Source organism: Acomys russatus, chromosome 22, assembly GCF_903995435.1.
Source record: "Acomys russatus chromosome 22, mAcoRus1.1, whole genome shotgun sequence".
Classification (NCBI taxonomy): Eukaryota; Metazoa; Chordata; class Mammalia; order Rodentia; family Muridae; genus Acomys; species Acomys russatus.
In genome coordinates, this window is record NC_067158.1 from 46,428,345 (window position 1) to 46,451,667 (window position 23,323).

At 36.0% G+C, this 23,323-nt stretch overlaps 1 pseudogene; it reads left to right on the forward strand.

Annotated features, from left to right (window-relative positions):
- The window catches only part of LOC127205750 (pre-mRNA-splicing regulator WTAP-like), a 74,678-nt pseudogene extending 51,702 nt beyond the window's left edge, over window positions 1–22,976 (forward strand).
- Window positions 22,977–23,323: the final 347 nt, after the last annotated feature.

Genomic DNA, 23,323 nt, shown 5'->3' on the forward strand with positions numbered 1-23,323 from the left:
AGATAAGATTATCCAGAAGACAGATTCAGCTTAAAGGAGAGTCGTTAAAGTGGACCCCTGTGCAACTTCATTAGTTAGTAGAAGTAGGTTCATCATACTGTAGGTAACTGTCCAAGCTGAGGGAATCCTGATTCCATGAAAACATTAGCATAGTTTATATATTTAATCAATAGGGAAGGCTCAGCATAAAAGGCCCACAGCACAAGACAAGAAGAAATATCTGAAAAAATGAAATCCGTTTAGTCTACTCATTTCTTTAAAAAGTCTTACTGGTTTCAAACTTAAAATTTAACATTCAAATAAATATCATGATACTAAATTCTGCTTATATAAGCAATAAGAAGATTGTGAAAAATTGTCAAGGAAAGAGATCAACTTATTTTTTATTTCAGCTTTGAATATTTTTAATTTCTCTCTGATTCTCTTGACCTCTTTTGGCTATCACTGATGATTAATTTATCAAGAAGAAATTCAGAATCTCTCCATTTTTGGTTATTTTAAGCATACTTTCTTGATTGGGTCTGTTTCTTTGTGAAGTATAAAATCAAAAAAGTCTCTCTCAAATTTACTTTTAAATGAAAATGAAATCAACAAGTGTCAATGTGACAAAAAGGTCAGTCATTATTAAAATCCTAAGTATTCTTATTGTATGTCTCAAAAGAAAAATGTAAGTCAAAATATGCATGAAACTGTTGGAATTTAGCAGCTTGTGAAAAAAATTAACTTCCTAGAAAAGTGACCATGTAAGTAAACACAATTTAATCATAACATAGAAACCTATTTCAATATAAAATAGACGACATAAATGAAAAAAAAAATCACGTTAACGCCATAAAAATGAAGTTCACAAGACAAAGACTGTACTAAAACTCATTTAAGATTGAAGTATGGAGCTGGTACCATGTACATATAATAACGGCTTTTAGGAAGGCAGAGGCAAGTGGATCTCTGTGAGTTCGAGGCCAGCCTTTGTCTACAAAGCAGTCCAGGACAGCCAAGGTTACACAAGAAACCCTGTCTTGAAAACCAAAACCAAAAACAAACAAACAAACAAAATGAGTGATTGTTATGTCAATAAGAAGTAACACATGCATCTGTTGATGCAGAATGACCATTCTCTTGAGCAATTCCCACTCTGCTTCCTGTACTACTTAAGATCTGCCACAGCCTCTCTTTTTCTTTTACTGCTGAATAAAATCACTTTCTTCTCTCTTTTTCAAAAACAATGAGCTTGTTTTGTTTGGTAATTTTCGATTTCGTGATCATTATCATTTGCATATAACTGTTTGGTCTTCATGCATGTATGTGCACTATACCCGTGATTGATTCATTTCAGACTTCAGAAGAGGGCATTGGCTCTAATTAGAGCTTCAGATGGTTGTGAGACATCATGTGGGTGCTGAGAAACAAACCTCAGTTTTCTGAAGGGAGAATAAATGTTCTTACTCACTAACTCAAGTTTCCAGCCCCATAGTCATTTGTTACCACGATTTCAAACTCACTTTCAATCCCAGCACCTCTATGGTTGTAAAAGACACTCACGGATTCTTGTGCCATGTATGTTAGTGCCTGTAAACCCAGCCCCAGCTCTGTCTCCTGTGGCCTCACTAGCTCCCATGTCTTTGGCTTACCTTCTCCTTGCTCTGTATAGTGTCGTTAACGTTCCACTGCAGGATATATCACCATGTCTTTGTTTTTCATGGGACATATTACTGGGTGCAGATGACACTTCTGTAAACTCTTAATTTCAAAAAAATTTTAAATGCTTTGCTGGCAAATGCAGTAATTCCAACACTTAGAATTAGAAGGAAAAATACCAGAAGTTCAAGGTCATCTTTTAAAATATGGTTCTAGGTGAGCCTGGGCTATCTGCGATTATGTCTACAAAACAACAAACCAACAAAAAGCAAGCAAGCAAACAAACAAAAACAGTGTTAAATAGAAGCATCTCTCTATTACTGAACATGGCCAGACAGTTTATGTTCTTGCCATTTTCCCTAAGTCATACAGCTTGCCAAATATATGTATGTATATATATATATATATATATATATATATATATATGTACATATATATATATACTACTTTTTTCAAATTATGTCTGATATGTAATATGAAAAAGATTTAAGAAATACAAGAGCACATTCACCATTATATTGATATCTTACTATTTAATGTAAAGGAAAAACTTGAGAGAAATTGGAAATGAAGTCTAGCATCTCTCTAGGACTTCCCTGGAACTCCAGCAGCAGACTGTAATGGCTGAAACATCCAGTGTTTTTGACTGTACAGCTAGGGTTCTGGGCCTTTCCTTCTGAGGACAGTCATCCTTGAACTACTCAAACTGAGCTTCTCATTGTCATCACATTTCAGAGACTCTTCAAGGCCCTTGTCAGACTTATGAAATTACTCTTTAAGATTCTCTGGATAATAACTCACAGTAGAAATTCTAAAATATAGATTTACTTAAGAAGAAAAAGGGGCCCTGGAGAGATGGCTCAGAGGTTAGGACACCACCTGCTCTTCCAGAGGTCCAGAGTTCAATTCCTAGCAACCACGTGTTGGCTCACAACAATCTGTAATGTGATCTGGTGCTCTCTTCTGGCCTGTAGATATAAAGCATTCATAAACATTAAATAAATAAATAAAACCTTAAAATAAGAAAGAAAATTTGGTAATGTTCCATTCATTTCTATCTTTTGAAGTAGCTTGAAGAGTATTGCACGAACTCTGGTGCCCTATATTTGACCATGTCCTCTGGATGCGGAGGCCTGGTGGCATTCAGAGGAAGGATAGCAGGTACCAAGAAGAGACTTGATACTCTATGAGCATATACATGGGGAGAAAGTCCCCCTCAGTCACAGACATAGGGGAGGGGAGTAAGGGGATTATGGGAGGGGGGGAGGAATGGGAGGAGACAAGGGATGGGATAACCATTGAGATGTAATATGATTAAATTAATGAAATAAAAAAGATAAAAAGAAAGAAAGAAAAAAAAGGGGGAGGCGGGCAGAGCCTAGTATATGCTGTAAGATCCAGTAAGGAATTCTTTATTGGTGTTTCACAGTGTCTAAACATGAGCTTAATTTTCTCAAGCTTTTAGTTCAACAAAGCAGAGGATTTTTATCTCCTCTTTATCATCTGCTCTGTGTATAGGATCAGGAATCACAGAGTGAAGTGAATATTCAGGGTTGATTGCCTTATTTACTTTATTTAATTGTTTACATAATTTAAGGTGCATGCAGCAGAATTTATGGTGTAAAACAAGCATTTTAGAGACAATGTAGACTAAGCAAATGGAAAAGCTTCTTAAGAGAAGTTGAGTTCAGTTATGAATTCATTCAAACACTGGGTAATGTGTGTGTTCATCTGGTGGGATTTGGCAAAGTGTGAGATTTCACAACTTGTTCGCTTGCATTCCACAGCAATGTTTTCTAAATTCGTCATTGATTCTAATTATTTATTAATAATTATTGTTAAATTCTTTTTTTTGATTGTTAAATTCTTATTATTGATTTAAAATCTTAATTGTAAACACCAATATCTACATTATAAAAGTTTTTTATGCTCTCAGAATAATTAATGATTTTCTGTTTAAAATATGCTTTACTGATTGTTATTATTTATATATGTATATGACATGTGTGTGTGTGTGCACTTCTTATGTGAGCACGTAGATGTTAATATCTGGAGTTGGTTTGCCCCTGTGATCTATAGAACACATGTAAGTTGTCAGGCTTCGGTAGCAAGCGTTTTTTGCTTTTGAGCCATCTCATTGACCATATTCTTTCTTTATTTATTTTTAATATATTTTATTAATTTATTCATATTACATCTCAATTGTTCTTTATTTATTTTTAACAAATTGTTTTTGCATTTAATTCTATTTACACTTGTTTGAGTATTTTAAATTCTTGGTTATGTTTATCATTTTAATATCTTGAATTGTATTTTAATTTGCAGTTCAAGGACAGTGTCAACTTCTACTCTGGAAAAGAGAGTAGAGAGAGTAAGAATAGAAACACACACACACCTATAGATATATGTATAAATACTGTACAAATTACTTTATATTATAATTTCAACATATACATTTAACTCTTTCCAAACCCTCTCATATCCTTACAACTGTCTTTCTAATTCATGGTCTCTTTTTTCACTAATTGCTATTATGTTCATATACACATACATATATGTGAGTTTGCATATATGTATATATGTATAAATATATAATTTGTTTGCATGATTTCAGATGTAGTAAAATTTATGAAAATATTGTGAAATCTGTGTAAGTGATCTAGAAATTTATTGTTTTTCCCATGTTTCCAGAATAGAAAAGTACATAATACAAAATCTGAAATTTATAATACATTGTAAATATTATCTTTTTTAATTCAGTTAAAATAAAAATAAAAATTTAAAAATCAGTTTAATCTGAATTACACTGGAATATTGCAACATATCTTCTTATGACTCCTTTTAGCCATGCAGGGATCTATTTTCACATATATATATAAAACCCAGTGATTAATACATATGACTATACAAATTACTTAATCTATTTTCAATATCTGGGTTATGGAAGGACAAATGGAAATAGCATAAACTTCTATGAAATGATACTATTTTAAATTCATTATATTGTAACAATAGTAGAGTTTTTACTACTTTAGGATGTCAAAAGAAAGCTCAAGGGTATCCAAATGGGAAAGGAGGAAGTCAAATTATCCCTCTTTGCAGATGATATGATAGTGTACATAAGTGACCCTCAAAACTCCACCAGAGAACTCCAAAAGCTGATAAACACCTTCAGGCAAATTGGCTGGATACAAAATTAACTCAAAAAAGTCTGTAGCCTTCCTATACACAAATGACAGCTTGCAGAGGAAGAATTTAGGAAAACCACACCCTTCACATTAGCCACAAGCAATATAAAATATCTAGGAGTTACCCTAAACTAAGCAAGTAAAAGGACTTGTATGAAAAAAATTTCAAAACTCTGAAGAAAGAGATTGAAGATGACCTGAGGAGAGATGGCGTGATCTTCCTTGCCATGGATCGGGAGAATTAACATAGTAAAAATGGCCATCCTACCAAAAGCAATCTACAGATTCAATGCAATCCCTATCAAATACCTACACAATTTTTTAAAGACATTGAAAGTTCAATTCTGAACTTCATATGGAAAAACAAAAAACCCAGAATAGCTAAAACAATCTTGTACAATAAAAGATGCTCCAGAGGAATCTCCATACCTGATCTCAAACTGTACTATAAAGCAATAGTACTTAAAACAGCATGGTACTGGCACAGCAACAGGCTGGTTGATCAGTGGAATCGAATCGAAGACCCAGATATGAATCCACACACATATGGTCACTTGATTTTTGACAAAGAAGCCAAATCCATTCAATGGAAAAAGGATAGCATCTTCAACAAATGGTGCTGGTCTAACTGGAGGTCTATGTGTAAAAAAATGAAACTGGACCCATATTTGTCACCTTGCACAAAACTCAAATCCAAGTGGATTAAAGACCTCAACATAAAACCAGAGACACTAAGCCACTTAGAAGAAAAAGTGGAAAGAGCCTGGAACATATTGGCACAGGAGACAACTTCTGAACAGACACCAACGGCCCAGCCTTAATGTCAACCATTAATAAATGGGACCTCATGAGGCTGAGAAGCTTCTGTAAGGCAGGAGACACTGTCAAGAGAACAAAGCGACAGCCTACAGAATGGCAAAAAATCTTCACCAACCCTACATCTGACAAAGGTCTAATATCCAAAATATATAAAGAACTCAAGAAATTAAACACCACCAAACCGAATAACCCAATTGAGAATGGGGCTTGGAACTAAACAGAGAATTCTCAACAGAGTAGTATCAAATGGCTGAGAAACACTTAAAGAATGCTCACCTCCTTAGTCATCAGGGAAATGCAAATCAAAACAACTCTGAGATTCCATCTTACACCCATCAGAATGGCTAAGATCAAAATTCAAGCGACACCACATGCTGGCGAGGATGTGGGGAGAGAGGAACACTCCTTCATTGCTGGTGGGAATGCAACTAGTACAGCCACTTTGGAAATCTATCTGGTGCTATCTCAGAAAAATGGGAATAGGGCTTCCTCAAGACCCAGCTATTCCACTCCTTGGAATATACCCAGAAGATGCTCCAGCAAACAACAAGAAAATTTGCTCAACCATGTTCATAGCAGCCTTATTCATAATAGCCAGAACATGGAAACAGCCTAAGTGTCCCTCAGTAGAAGAGTGGATAAAGAAACTGTGGTACATATACACTATGGAATACTACTCAGCTATTAAAAACAAGGAATTCCCGAAATTTGTGGATAAATGGATTGAGCTCGAAATGATCATAATGAGTGAGTTAACCCAGAAGCAGAAAGAATCAAATGGTATATACTCAATTATATCTGCATACTAGCCCAAGGGGCATGTCCCACGAAAGCCTTCACTTACCAGGAAACTGGGACAGAGGGGAAGGCATCCTATTGGGACTCTAAATGAGAGACGCATGGGAGAACAGCAAAATAAAAGGATCCAGAGGGTCCTAGAAATCTACAAGTAGAACAATATGATAGGCAGATTTGGGCCCAGGGGTCCCGCTCAAACTAAGGCACCAGCCAAGGACAATACAGGAGGTAAACTTTAAACCCCTTCCAGATCTAGACAATGGTCAGAATATTCTCCACAGTTGAGTGGAGAGTGTGATACGACTTTCTCACGTACTCTGGGGCCTCACATTTGACCATGTCCCCTGGAGGGGGAGACCTGGTGGCACTCAGAGGAAGGACAGCAAGTAGCCAAGAAGAGACTTGATACCCTATGAGAATATATAGGGGGACGTAATCCCCTCAGGAACAGTCATAGGGGAGGGGAATAATGGGAAAATGGAGAAGGGGGAGGAAGGGGAGGATACAAGGGATGGGATAAACATTGAGATGTAACAAGAATAAATTAATAAAAAAAAATTAAAAACAAAAAAAAAAAAGAAAGCTCATGGCTTGTTCAGCCTCAACATGCATCCTAAAGTGTCAGAAGCAAAGGACACTTGAAGATATATAACCACACCAAGTTAAATATTATAGTGAACATCAAAAACGAAAGGACGACTTGATAAAACTCTAACCTATCTGTAAGGTCACAGACTATCAGCTTGGTACCTAGCAGAAGTCCTACAGTTTGGACTTGAAAAATCATTCAATTTTTTTTTTTTTGTCAAAAGTGGTTCATAATTATTTTAAATGGACATTTTGTTTGCTTGCTTTTTATTTTATGTATGTGAGTGTTTCACCAGATTGTATATGTGTGCCATTTGTTTGACTGATATTTCCAGAAGAGAGACTTTCATAAATTTCCAAGTTAGAGCCACATAATCCTTGGCTGGGTTTACTTTAGTATTCTTTCCTTATTCTTTTTTTTTATCATGTTTATTAGACATCTTACACTTAGCCATTGAATCAATGCTATCTTGTACATCATTTTTATTTTTCTTGAGCTTTGTCACAGAAGTATCCTCTTTTTCAATATCTTTTATAGATCTCATTCTGACTCATTACTAAGAAAAGCCAATTGTATTTGTATTATTTTCCTTGTGAACTGTCACATGGACTCCATAGTTACTTCACTATTTTTAAAAATATGGTAATTTCAAATTTTGATTTTTTTATGTGCAATATATATTTCATTTCTGAATTTTATGAAGATTTATTACTAATTTACTCTATCTGTCTTTTTATGGTTGTGTGGTTATGATTCTCTGTGCACGTGCTATAGGAGGCCATAGGAAAGTATCAAATCCTCCTCTGGATGTTAAGGTTACTTTTAGCTTCCCACCATAGGCTCTAGAGACTGAATCTAGGACCTGTATAAGAGCAGCAAGCCTTCTTAACATCTAAGTCATTTCTCTGGCCCACACACTCTGATTTTGAATCCCTTCATGATATACTTGGTATTGAAAATGACATCCTATCTGCTCCGTTGATTCAAGGATGCATTTATTTCTTTGAGATAGTTGAGTGCGTATATTATTCCTTCAGAAATGCATTTGAAAGGAAAGTGGGAGAGAAAAATCTTACGTTCTAGAAAAAAATTGAAGGAAGCACATGTAAAAAGACAGTACATAAGCCACAGTATGAGGAGAATTTTCTACTGCCCATGTCACTTTCAGGACACTCCCTCATACAGTAACAGTAGCGTAGGCTGGACATACTAATAAAAGGCTCCATATACGATATAATGCACACTTGACAATGATATAATGTTCACTGTACTGTTCAAAGACATTATATGTTTTCAGAACCAAAGAATCGGAACCTGATGCTGAATCAGACCTGAGAGGATTCATTCCTCTCAGCATGCTGGATACTGACATCCTGCATCTTTCATGTCCCAGTGACAAGTGGTTCAGTTGGTTTCTCATATGAACTGGACAGCTTCAGCGAAACCTTCTGAGCCTAATTGGTCCAGCATTTCAGATTGTCCCACACCGGACTTTAGTAAAGTTTGTTTAACCATTTTTCCCAATTTGATTTGGGCCCCTACAGAGGTATTATTCATCCCAAATCATGCAGAAGAAGCTTTAGGAGAACAATGCCCCATTTCCCTTGAAGGGGTTGGGTAGGATTTGGTTGCTTTCTTGGGCTATAGCTGTTTATTTTCTTTGGGAGTTGGTTATAACTTATTATTGGTCTTACTCAGAGAGAACACAAGGTGTGACTCATGGATGACTCTCTTTTTTTATCATTCTTTCTTAGATTTGGAAATAGGGGTTGAAAAGAAAGAAGGGGAATACAGAAATATATAGGGATGACAGGACAAAAATGTAGATTATTGGATCTACTCCTCAACGTAATGCCTTAACTTTTACAAGGTTATTTTTAATATACTGGCATGGAATTTTGTATATTGAGGCAAAATAAGTTTAATTTAGATACAGTGGTATATAATTCAAATTTAAGATTGTTCTTCAAACACACACACACACACACACACACACACACACACACACACACAGTTTCTACTCTAATATGAAGTATTGTATCCATACAACGCAACTATAGTACAAGGTTAACTTCTAACACTTAGAAAGTGCTATTGCAGGATGCTTAGGATATTTAAGTTATGCAAGGTAATTGTTACTTGATCAAATCATGGTATTGTCAATTACTAGTCAATTTTATCATAAGAATATATATCCTAGGTTTAGCAGATAGCTATGATTCCATAGGTAGATAAGGTAAAATAGGTAAGGTCTTTTAAAACCTCAGATACCTACAGAATATGTCATTTAAAGATGTTTTTACTATTTTAGAGATTCTTTGGCAATAAGACAGGTTAATTCCTGGCACACCCAGCCTACCTCAAAGAAGATGATGAGCATCAAAGAACCTCCTTATGGAGATGCCTTCAAATGTGACAAACCAGCCACTGGGAAAAATGTCCTTGTTTTGGTCACAGACAGAATTCTGCCTTTAAAAAAATGGGCAATCTTGGATTCAGGAAGATTCAATGGTCAATCTCTGCCAAGACAGAGTAAGCAAGTTCCCAATAGTTCTTGATTCACAAACATGTCTGTCAGAGATAATTGGCCAGAATGCTAAAGATGATGCTCCAGTGTTACAGAGAGTTTGGGTGACTGATCACGCAGCAAACTATCTCTGTCATTTTCTCATTTTGGAAGCTGCTAACTTGCACTTCCTGTCTACTCATATAATTAACTTTATTCCTTCTCAAGTCTCTGATCGTGTTGAAGACCAGATAGTTTAGTCTTACAATTAAGCTTAGTTGTTTAGGAGTTAATGTGTTTTTAGGTCTGGATATATGTTTTAAGTTGATAAAGATGAGATAATATAGATATAGATATAGATATAGATACACCAAGATAGAAAAGATGTTTTCTTAAAGTTTGCAAAATACAAATGGCCAAAACACTATGATTGTAACAGTTATATAGTTCCTGATAGTTTTGTGGTTTTTCATGCTGTAGGTACTTTATTATATTTATGTATAATATTATAAATATATACATAAAAATAATAATAAAATCCAAAAATTTTTAAATGCTAGAAAGAAAGAAAGACAGACAGAAAACCATTCATTGTCCATTTGTTAATTCATACATCTTGTAAGACTGAAATGTCTTATGTCACTGGGTGGAGTAAGTATAGCAATGCCAGTTACCAGAAAAGATAAGCCACAAACTCTAATGACATGTTCACCATGAGTTACTCACATAGATTATGAAATACATGGCCTACAGTCTGTAAGTGTGAGGATTGCTTTAGCTCAGAATGTACATTCTACATTTTCCAGGATAATCATTATTCCTCCTTATAAACACAATAAATATTGCTTATATGTACCTGTAGTTATATCCAGAAACAAAGCACATAATTAACTTCATGAAAAATAAAAACATTATTTTTTCTCAAGTGTCCCTAAAGTGTGTAGGTAGATCTGGTGAAAAACTAGTCAACATTTTTATTTAGAAAGAAATAAAATAGGAGTAAAACATTGCTGTGTCGCTATTCCACTCCTTGGAATATACCCAGAAGATGCTCCAGCACACAACAAGAAACTTTGCTCAACCATGTTCATAGCAGCCTTATTCATAATAGCCAGAACATGGAAACAGCCTAAGTGTCCCTCAGTAGAAGAGTGGATAAAGAAACTGTGGTACATATACACTATGGAATACTACTCAGCTATTAAAAACAAGGAATTCCCGAAATTTGTGGATAAATGGATTGAGCTAGAAATGATCATAATGAGTGAGTTAACCCAGAAGCAGAAAGAATCAAATGGTATATACTCACTTATATCTGCATACTAGCCCAAGGGGCATGTCCCACAAAAGCCTTCACTTACCAGGAAACTGGGACAGAGGGGAAGGCATCCTATTGGGACTCTAAATGAGAGACGCATGGGAGAACAGCAAAATAAAAGGATCCAGAGGGTCCTAGAAATCTACAAGTAGAACAATATGATAGGCAGATTTGGGCCCAGGGGTCCTGTTCAAACTAAGGCACCAGCCAAGGACAATACAGGAGGTAAACTTTAAACCCCTTCCCAGATCTAGCCAATGGTCAGAATATTCTCCACAGTTGAGTGGAGAGTGTGATACGACTTTCTCACGTACTCTGGTGCCTCACATTTGACCATGTCCCCTGGAGGGGGAGACCTGGTGGCACTCAGAGGAAGGACAGCAAGTAGCCAAGAAGAGACTTGATACCCTATGAGAATATATAGGGGGACGTAATCCCCCTCAGGAACAGTCATAGGGGAGGGGAATAATGGGAAAATGGAGAAGGGGGGAGGAATGGGAGGATACAAGGGATGGGATAAACATTGAGATGTAACAAGAATAAATTAATAAAAAAAAACATTGCTGTGTCTACAATGTTGGAATGGATATTTTTCCATAAAATATTTAGAAATAATTATGTATATAAATCATATAGATTAATGACATTTGGCACGTTTCATAAGATTAAGTGCATCTTGCCATTAAATTATGCATTGAGAATTTTAGGCAAGGAGCCAGCTAAGCAATCAGTTAATTCAATTTTTACATGCAACACATTTGAAAAGAAATGTTCATCTGATATGTAGCATTTGAAGAGTTGCCACTTTACAAACATGCACAAACACAGACAAATGTATGGATATATACCAGGCATAGGGGTATTTATAACTGAAGGCAGTATTCAAAAAGTAAGTTAATGCATTTAGTTTTAAAGTCTCAACCTGTATATTTGAAACTTTGTCATTTGCAGCTATGTAAATTACTCGATTATTTTATCATTACTTCAATTATTCATCTTTTGGAAGTCACTATGGATTACAAATCTTAAGTGCATCTTTCCTTTCTGTATTGGACAATAAAGTATTAGAAATTAGTACTAAATCAGAATAAATTCATATAAGCAGTAGAGTAGTAAGCTAAATGGCTCCTCTACCTTTCTTGTTCCATTTTTACCCTCAGGAAGACATCTGTTGAACCAATAATATGGTACATGGCAGAAGAGACTTGCACACATAGCAATCGTTACAATAGTGCTGTTTTCTCCCTAAGACCAATTACTTTACATTACTCTTCCAGGCCATAAATATTCTCTATTTCAGATGTAGAACAAAGTGTGGCAACAGAGAATGCCAGAGCTTCCTCTAACTTTGGCACATGAAAAACAGTGCAAGAAACTCAATATGCTTCTAGAGAAAAGTTATCATATTTATAGCTTGCAAGAAAATAAGGTCTTTGTATCCATGTCGTCAGATAACTGAGTCCAGCCAGAAACCTCAACTGTGTTAATATAACGTTCATCCTCAGTACTTTCCCAAAAGGATGCAGCCAATTCCTTAATTTCTGTTTTGTCAGACTATAGGAAGACTAAGCCCAGGCATGTTTTATTTGTACTACTGATCAGAAGATCTATGAGATAAGTGATTTTTATTTTTTTCTGTATATACCATCTGTGGAAAGATGTTCTTAAAGCAATAAAAACCAAGAATACTATGAAATAAGAGAGGACCATGAGCTTGATGAGTCCAGTCTTAGCTATGTTAAGCAATTCCAGATGTCCAAAGATGATACAATGAGGGTACAAAAACCTACTATTTCTTAGATATCTAAAAACTATATTCGAATTTTTAATTTAAAATGCCGTTTTTATATTTTTTTATATTCCATACCTGAAAGAAAATAAAAAATCAAATTATTTTCCTTCATATAGTTGATTTGAACAATAAGAAAACATTTCACTATTCCAAACTAATTCCAGAAGTTCTGCTTTGTCAATCATTATTTAAAGTAAGTAATTACTTTGTTTTAATGATATAAATCATAGCAATTTTCTAGAACTCACAACCATAGATTTTTCTTTAATTTATTTTTTTATGTATATTCCTTTAGTGGTGCCATTTTACATTTGTCAAAAAATGTATAATATTTAAAACCTCATAGGATATAAAATTAAGTAACACTGGTTAAAATCCACAATGTAAATTCCCAGCTGAGTAAGGTTGCTGATATCATTTCTCCCCTGGGTAGCAACTTCTTGCACTATTAAAGCTGTCCAGGATTTAATATTATTTTGTCCTATATCCAGAGTGGGTGGTGTCATAAGCAATAGGGTCTTAATATGTAGTTATAGTGGGTAAACAAAGACAATGAAAATATCCTGAGTTGTTTTGAAGACATCTGGGGTCTCCCTGGACAATAATATGTGGGAAAATACCTTGTGAAAAACACTGGGAGTTTTCATTCACTAACTCATGTCTTCTGGGTGGGGGTGACATTGTCTTCCTATCATGGCTAATTCTGTTCCAAACCACTGTCTATTTGTTGTAGAGGAATTTCAATCCAGCAACATGTCTACTCTAGCAAGGGATCACATCTAGAGGTCTTCTAGGTCTGTGTGATCTGGCTGGAATGCAACAGGCCACACACTTTTTAACCCTCTGGCTGGAGTACAGACAACCCTTTAATACACACCTTAATCTCAAACAAACAATGTCTTCTAATTGAGGGGAGACAAAGTGGCAATTTAAAGAAAGATTTCACAGAATGAGTCATAGACAGGATACACCCAACTCTCTGGAGAACAGACAGGAGAGGCTGCTTAAGGTCATGAAGGGAGAGAGAGGAGAGTTGAATTCAGTACAGTTCAGTTGAGTACACATGAATTCAGTTGAATTCTTGTTCAATTCAGTTCATACAGTTAGTGCAGTTCAGAGGCAGTTTTTCCAAGCAGAGCAATTCAGTCAGAAGCCTATAGAGGCCAGATTGAATCAATCAGCTTGATAACAAAGTTCAACTGAGTTGAACTGGCCTTGCAGAATTTAGAAAGAGCTAGAAATGATGAGCTTTCTCAGGAGTAATTTTGGGAGGCTGAAAACATTCTAGGCCTATGCTGGAAGACAAAGGCTAGAAGCAGAAACTTTCAAGGCCTAGGCTTGAAAGAGATTAGATTGTACAGAAGCTAGTAACTTGTAGGCTTAGGCCTAGGTATGGTTAAAACAGAGATAGGAACTCTCTGGGCTCAGCCCAAGCCATGGGTTCATGTAGTTTGAGTATAGCTCTCATCTCATCCCCTGATCTGAGGAAATAAAAACTACATGGGACTCACAAGGTGACTATGCTGCCTATCTACTACAATTGAGCAGAGAGTCAAGGTCCTTACCCTGCTTGGTCCTTGGTTGGTGCATCAGTCTCTGCAGCACCCACACTCCTCCAGGATTTGTTGGCTCCCTATGCTCTACCACAGACGTTTGGCTATGAGTCTCAGCATCTTCTTGGATACCGAGACTTCTATCATAGGCTCCTGTCCTGTTCCTTCTCCTCAACTGCTTCTGGTGTCTATTCTATTTGACCTTCTGGATGAGAATTAAGCATCCTCCCTAGCACCCTCCCTGTTATTTTGTTTCTTTAGGCATGTGCATTGTAGTGTGGTTTATCCTGTATTATTTGGCTACTATTTGCTTATAAATGAGTATATACCATGCTCTAAGATCAACAATAAATAAATGGGACCTCCTGAAACTGAAAAGCTTTTACAAGTCAAAGAATACTGTCAACAGAAACAAATGACAGCCTACAAACAGGGAAAAGAACTTCACATGCTGGTGAGGATGTGGAGAAAGGGGAGCACTCCTCCATTGCTGATAGGAATGCAAACTTTTACAGCAACTTTGGAAATCAATCTGGTGCTTTCCCAGAAACTTGGGAATAGTGCTACCTCAAGACCCAGTATACCATTCCTGAGCATATACTCGAAAGATGCTTCACCGTACAACAAGAACATTTGCTCAACTATGTTCATAGCAGTGCTATTCATAATTGCCAGAATCTGGAAACAACCTAGATGTTTCTCAACCAAAGAATGGATAAAGACACTCTAGTGCATTTACACAATGGAATACTACTCAGCTATTAAAAACATGAAAAATTTGAAAATTTCAGGCAAATGGATAGATCTGGAAAGGATCATCCTGAGTGGGGTTACCCAGACCCAAGAAGACATGCATGGTATCTTACTCACTTACAAATTAAAAATTTTAAGGGAGGAAACGTAATAGGAAAAGAGATGCCTTGTGGGAGAATCTTGGCAAGATGGGTTTTAGAATGGATATGGTAAAGATACATTTTATACATGCAGAGAATTATAAAATAATAAATAAAAATATTATGTAATAAAGGAATTAGAATCTAAAGAGGCTCATATGTGAGACATAGGCTGGAAGATAGCACGTTGTTCTCGGAGATACAATTTCAAGCACCTCTTGGTGGCATGAAGCACTAAATCAAATCATATCTTTGGAACAGTAAGAAGTAAACACTGTTTACTCACCTACTGAGAACCAATGAGGTGCATTTGAATGAAACTTCCCAAAGGCAAGCTTTAATTTGGAAAGCTCACTCCTTGAACAACAAAGGGCCAAGGTGTACTTTTATAGAGTGTTTGTAGGTCTCCAGCTGATTATCACTCTTAAGTGAGGTGAAATAACATTTAATAAAATTTACAAATACTTTCTTAGGCAAGAAATTTATATTACAGAAATAAATAATGAAAAAGTAGCAGATTGTGTACATGTATGAATATATAAAGAATATATAAACTATGAAAAACGTTAAAGATAAATAACAATTGCTAAGGGTAAAAGTGTGAAATATTTGTATAAAGAGGAGCATAAATATATACTTTTAAACATTTACATATGCATTGTATTTATTTCTATTTAGGCAATACATATTTGTATTAAAAGAAACAAGCTAGTTAATTAATTAATATTGTGTTTATAATTTTAGACAAGGCTAATATGCCATAAAATGGCAAGTTAATATTGCTATAAATTACTTACTATGTAAGAAAGAAAATGAACATTTCTGTTATGAGAAGTTTGATTACATTATTTGATTATATTTTTAAGTTATGACAATAAATTACAAGATTTTTATATTTATTAGATTCCTGCTTTAAATTAAATGAGCTATATAAATTATTCTAATAAATCAAAAACATTTGAAAATGCTTAATATCCAATCTACAAATCATAATGCTAAACTTTACTTATATCACTTCAATCTGGATTTCTTTATATCTGACATAATGAAAGAGTTAAGATGTATAACTGGTAAAGCACACATCTTGGATGCAAGAACATATATAAGCATACTATGAAGCTTTTTATTTTTTCATAAAGTACTGTACGGTGCTTTCCATAAAGTAATTGCATTAGAGCCAAATAAGTGTAGCTAATACCCATTAGTTTCAACCTACTTTCACATAGTATTTAGAAGTTGTCCCAGTTAAATCATTCAAAACATAAATCCTGCTAGGACAGGAGAGTTTTGTCCCTAAGGGCCTTTTCTATAATTTCTGAGCCATCAGATTTTTAAGTCACATGGAAAGTCAATATGGAATCTCCAGGGAAACTAGCTCTTCTCCAACTTTTCTGTTTTTCTATTACTATGATCACCTCATTTCAACTCTCATTCAAATTTCAACAATTGTAAGAGTCAGCTTATTTCAGAGACTCTTGACATACATTTTTACCTGTTAGAAGAATCCTACCCCCTTAGGGACCATATCAGAAATGCCCCACTTAAAAAGAATTTGCTGAAGTGCATTTACAAATGCAGTCTATGTATTCAGGAGCACAAGTCTATAATTTTCCTCAAATGAAGCTTGGCCTTTGATCATAGTCATATCTCATATCAAAGTCAGGTGTAATTATAAAAATTCGGAAAAGAAAAAGAGAGAAACTCAAGGCATCTGTTTTCATCACAGAGGTCAAAGAAATTGCAACCAAATTATTTCCTCTTTATCTTACTTCACTTAAAGTTATATTCAAGAACCAAAGAAAGTTTACTAAAAATAAAACACAACAAACACAATGTCAAAGTAGCTTTGATATAAATATATTTAAAATAACACCTTATAGAATATTCTTACAATGTTATGAAAAAAAGAGCATTTGGGAGAAAATGGTCAGATTGCATTAGATGATTCTGTAAAAATGAATAGCAAATGAACAAGACTATTTTCCCCAGGAGTATTTACATTACAGTATTTCTGTTAATTCCAAGAACTAACATGTGAACAATTATAACATGAATATTTAAAATAATTAATGTATGGTAAATTGTAACATATGAATATTTAGTTTCTCTTAGGTATGCGAGTAAAAGAAAATCCAAAATGGTTCACTGGCTTCAAGCTTCAAAGTACAAATTTCTACCTTGAAGGCTGATCTCAATTGCTGATCAAATACATAGTTTTATTATTTTTTCAAAAATTATACAAAAAAAAAGAGTAAATGAAAAACATGAAATAATCCAATTTAATCTCAATCTAATAGCTTTAGAAATCAACATTTGTGCAGACAAATGATGGTTTTTTTTTTTTCAATAAATAACTACAAGTAGAAAACGCCATTAGAAATTCAGATTGAATTCACATCAATCCAGTTCCTTGAGGTTGCTTGCCAATAACCACTACCACCTTATTGTCCACATTCTCTTGTTGGGATTGGCCAGATCAATAATCTCAGTTTGATGTTCATATGCTTCATGAGTCTATAAATTCATTGCTTAAATATTACAAAGTTCTTTAATAAAGGTTTCAAAAAATTTTTTGAATTTCTTAATTGTATCTCTTATAATGACAATAATTTACTTCTATTTTTAATAAGTTGAAACTTATTTGTTTTTTTATTTAATTTACCAAACAGTTTGCAATATGGTTCTTTTTATCTTTTTAGTTAATTTAACAAATAGTTTGCAACATAGTTCCCTTTTTATCCTGCACGTAATTTTTTGGTGGTTTCTATTATTTGTGTGTGTGTGTGTGTGTGTGTGTGTGTGTGTGTGTGTGTGTGTGTGTGTGACTCCATATTTATTTTATTAATTCGAGTGTTTGTTGTTCTTCCTTGTTTCTCTGAAGTCTTCAGGTGAAACTCATGGTATTAACTTGAACTCCTTACACTTGTTGATGTACACACACAGAGGTAAAGTCTTCCCTCTACAGAGTGCTTTCCTATGACCAACAGAATTGTTAACTTGTTTAAATTTTCATTCCCTTCTCCCTCCCTCCATTCTTTCTTTCTTCACTTTTTTGCTTGTTTCAATTCATACAGTTATACATTAATATTATTTTTAAAATACCTTTTTTAAGGCTTTTAAAAATCTTTTATTTTTTAGTATGTGCATTACAGGAAACAAAACAGGAGAATCCAATAACTAAGTCACCCAGTCACACGCAGCTCAGCTGGTGTCTGTGTCTTTCTATATTCTGCAACTTGTACCTACACTTAGGAAATTAAGATTATACAATATGTACCATACTTCTCCTGGTAATGTAATACTCACCAACTAAAAACTTCACACTACATGACCATTTTTGATTCCCAAGAATACACCATGCCATCTCATTCTGTAATGGCTAAATTGTAATCCTGTCTTCCTTGGCAAATATTTCATAGAAGACAAAAATAGCAGCAGGCATCTGGATAGATGTATTAACAAAGTTACAATTAATTTCTTCATTCCTTCAGTGCTCAGCTTACAATGAAACACAAAGCAAAGGGGCTAACGAAAAAGAGTTTCAAAACCCAAATGCTCACATCAAAAGACACTTGGATATCTAATCATTCTTGCATGTGTGTGTTTCAACACTACTGTGTATATAGGGGACACGTTTAGGTCATCATCTGAAACACCTAGTTCTTCTAGATCTTTTGAATTGCAGAAAGTATGTTAAAGGTAGACATAGTAAATAATATGTGTTGTAGATTCTCTGCTTAAACTCATGGTGAAGTGTTGTTTCTTGGAACTGGAATGATAAAACTGCTTCTGAACAATAAAATTCCTCTTATGAAATACAGAATTCTACCTGCATGGGTGCCTGAATGTCAGCACTTTTTATCCTGTTTCAACTAAAATTCTCAGATATTATCTACTTCTCTAACCCCTCACCTAAAACACTAAAACCACTAAAAACTGAAAACCCTTGAGAAATAAAATGAACGAAAATCTATTCTCCTCTTTCATTACCCCTACACTAATAGGACTACCTGTAGTTATTATTATTATCATATTCCCCTCTATACTTTTCCCAAATTCAAAACGTCTACTAAATAATCGCCTTATCTCACTCCAACAATGATTAGTTAAATTAATTACAAAACAAATAATACTAATCCACACACCAAAAGGACGAACCTGATCCTTAATAATCATCTCCCTAATTATATTTATCGGTTCAACTAATCTACTAGGCCTTCTCCCCCATACATTCACACCAACTACCCAACTCTCTATAAACCTAGGAATAGCTATTCCCCTATGAGCAGGAGCAGTTATCATAGGATTTCGCCATAAACTAAAGCATTATAGATGGTTGTGAGCCACCATGTGGTTGCTGGGCATTGAACTCAGGACCTTTGGGAGAACAACCAGTGCTCTTAACCTCTGAGCCACCTCTCCAGCCTCTACACAAATATTTTTGATAAATGTTAATCTCAAGGAATGTCAGGTTAATAGTCCTAAAGCGGTATCTATCAGTCATTTGATATGACTGTAAACACCACTAACTTTATAAATAGCAATTTGAGGGATTTTTAACTAAGAAAAAAATCATTAGTGCCTCTTTACAAATTATGGTGTGTCTGACTGTGTGCAGTGAATGCAACTTGACCATGGATTATTTCAAATAAATTTTTCCAGTAAATGGCTAAAAGAAAAGTTCTCATTTGTATTAAATATATGTTGTGTGTGTGTGTTTGTTTGCTTGTTTTACTTTGTGTACAGTAATCTTTCATAATTATATGACATTAAACAGGGAATTTTGGGCATTTTCATTTTTCATTGCCATTTCTTATGCCTTATCCTTTCCCATAGAAACACTTTTTATTTCAAAGAAACTCCCTCCTACTATGCTACACGTCTTTGAAACTAAAGTTTTTTTGATTGCTCATATGCATATGAGTGAGAATTACTTCCTGGAATATAGGCAGGATATCAATGGCTGCATCACTGAGCAAACCACACCCTCTGTGTATTTTTTCTTCCAATGTTTCTTTTTTTTTTTTTTCCTTTTCTTTATTTATTTTTTCAATTTTTTTTTTTAAACAGGAGCAATTTCACTCCTGTATAATAAATTATGTTCGTAAGAGGAAATATCTTGGGCAAACTATGTAGGCTACTTGTAAACTTTCTTTCCTCTTTCCTCCCCCCTAGATCTAATCCTTCAGTCTTTTTTCCAGCACTGAAACAGAATAGGAGCTTCAAACTTCCTTTCCTCTGAAGACATCTCCAACATATCCCGCAGACTTCTCCCTCCAAACTCCCTCCCCCAATTATGGCTGTATACCAGTCCCCAAGTCCATCAGGCTCCCAGGGCATTACCACGGCCATGCTTTCCTTCAAGAAAACTTTGCAGCCTGCCCTGCAGCCTGCAGACTTTCTCCTTTCTCTTCCTCTTCTCCCCATTTCAATACCACAGTCTCATCTCCAGCTCTGAGGCAAAACTCCTCTGGCAGCTTTCCCTCCTTCCTTGCTCCCATCTTCTGTGGAGCCCACAGATGATTTTTCCTAACCTTCCTGCCTCCACTTATTACTTTGTCCCCGACCCCCAGCTACAGCAAGCATTTCCTAAAAACTCAAGGGTCTCTGCTCCTAAGGTAGCAAGTAGGATGAAGTCAGACCTACAACTCTCCTACTAATTCTAAGATCTAGCTCTTCTAGTCTCATTCACAGCTCTTTAGCTGAAAAGCTCATGAGTTTCAATATCCTAAGAGACCACAAAGATCTTCTCCACTTTCCTTCTCCAAACTCATCTCGGTATTCCAACTTTCAAAACAAGCAGGCATTCCCTGAATCACATGGAGCAGGCAACAAACAGTCATCACATTCTCTAAAAATCCAGAGAGGAAAAATAAAGCAAGTAACAAAACACTATCCAACAAGGCCAGATCCAGAAATTAGCACATAGATGGTCAATCATCCAAACCCCAGGTGCTTAAGTGCTATCACAAGAACACAACAACTCCTCCCTCAGAGTCATTTAGTGGCTGCAATACCAGCAAATAAAGACTAGCACCCGGTCTGTGGGTCTGTGGGCGAGTAAGCTGGTGGGGCCAAGGGGTGGGAGGTGGAGGGGACACTGAGGGAGCTGCAGCTGGGCTTTGGCCTATGTGACTGTCAGCACCTGCCCAGCCTTAGGCTGCAAAGGGTGCAAGATCACCCACTAAGAACCACTTCCTAAAAAGGTCCTTCTGAGTGAAGCTGACTTCAAAGTTATAGCACAGGATGAGTTAATTCTAAGAGGGAAGCAATATGAAGCATATGCTCAAGCTTTGGAGGGGAATTACACAGACCTTAAAGGATACAATTGATGGGCTTAAGGGAATCTGAAGAAAAACTAAAGCAGCAACAGCAGGAGGCTGCACTCAGGGAAAACATTCTTGCCATGGGACTAGCAAGCAAGGAACTGGAAGATCAAGAGTGGATTATTCAAATCCAGCAGCCCAAGCAAGTCCAGCAGCCCAGTGTTGCCCAAATGAGATCAACAATGGTAGACCCAGCGATCAACTTGTTTTTCCTAATAACGAAAGATACTGGAACAGACTAAAGACAAACTGGAAAAAGCTCAAAATGAACTGAGTGCCTGGAAGTTTATGCCTGATAGGTAAACAAATCATACTCCCCATGCAAGACTTCTCTGACAATGTCACCTTGAGGAAGCTGTGGTGGGATAGCCAAGTACTTGTTTCCACACCAACACTCAGACTTTCTGAGCCAAAAAAGGTGCATTCTTATACTGTCTATCTTGTAATGGTTAATGTAGAACTTACCAGATGAACCATGTGCTTCAGCTTCTTTTTCTTCCTCCTCCACTTGCTTCTGAGGCCTGATGCTGTCAGATTATTCAAAAGAAGAGGCCACGTAGGAAAAATTCCCCTTCTAGGACATGTAGACATTTGAGAAATGCTTCTGTTTGAAGAAAATAGTGGGAAAAACAGAAGTCTTACATCTGTGGCACACTGTGTTTTCATACAGTTTGGAATATGTATCACTTTTAACTTTGAGCATAGTGACTTAGAGATACCGCACATCAGTTATGCCAATAGGACTGTGGATTTCATGATAGTTGAACTACTGGGTCAAAGCTCAAATGAGCCAAACAGGCAAGAAATTAATGGAGAAGTGTCGGATGCTTATCCAGTAGAGCCAAGAGCTTGGAAGGCAGCTGTCCCGGGGCCTTATTGCGCAGCTTGAAGCAGAGTTGGCTTTACAGAAGAAATATAGTGAGGAACTTAGAAGCAGTTGGGATGCACTGAACGACTTAATTATTCAACTTGATGAAGCAGTGGACGGTATGCAGAGCATCACTCTAGTTCTTCAGCAACAACTGAAGGAGACTCCACAGCAGCAGGCACAGTATCAGCAGCAGCAGTCTCAAGCTTCCTATCCAAGCACCAGCAGGACTGCATCTTCTGAACCTGTAGACCAGGCAGAGGCTCCAGCAAAGACTGCAGTCATCTGGCAAACAGACCAAGTAATGGCAGCTTCTCCTGCCAAAGGTGGTCCAGGTCTGGATTTCAGCAGAAGAGGAGCACACTCAAGGATGACTTTCCTTCTTCAGGGAATGGTAATAAAGCCTCCAACAGCTCAGAGGAGACAACTGGCAGAGAAGGTAGTAGGTACATAAACCCACTCAGTGCAGGGTTATGAAAGTGTAGACTCTCCCACGGGCAGTGAAAACTCTCTCACACATCACTCAGGTGACACAGACTCCAGTCATGACCCTCAAGAGGAGGAAGCAGTGAGTGGAAAGGTAATCAAACTGTGGGTTCCCCGCCATGTTCTGAATGTCCTGGACTCAAGTGTAAATGTACAGGATTCAGTTTTATTTTCCAGCATATTTTTATACAGTGTCATTTAATTTGGGAGAGGATACTATAAAAATAAATGCACACTTCTCTCACAATTTGTCTTTTTGTGGATGTGATTTTGATGGTTTGGTTACATTTTTTCCTTTTTTCTTTCTTTCTTTCTTTCTTTCTTTCTTTTTCTTTTCTTTTTTATTGCTTCAATACCTCTGCCACTTTGCAAATCGTAACAGTTAATTACTTTGAACATTGATAAAGGCTCATTTTGTGTAGGGTCAAGTTATTTTTCTATGAGTGAATGTGAAGCTGTAAATGGGACGCTATAACAATGATGTCTGTGTAAGTCCGTGTCTGTTTAGCCTGTGCTGTGCAAGGGCATTCTTCCTCATGCTGGTCTATA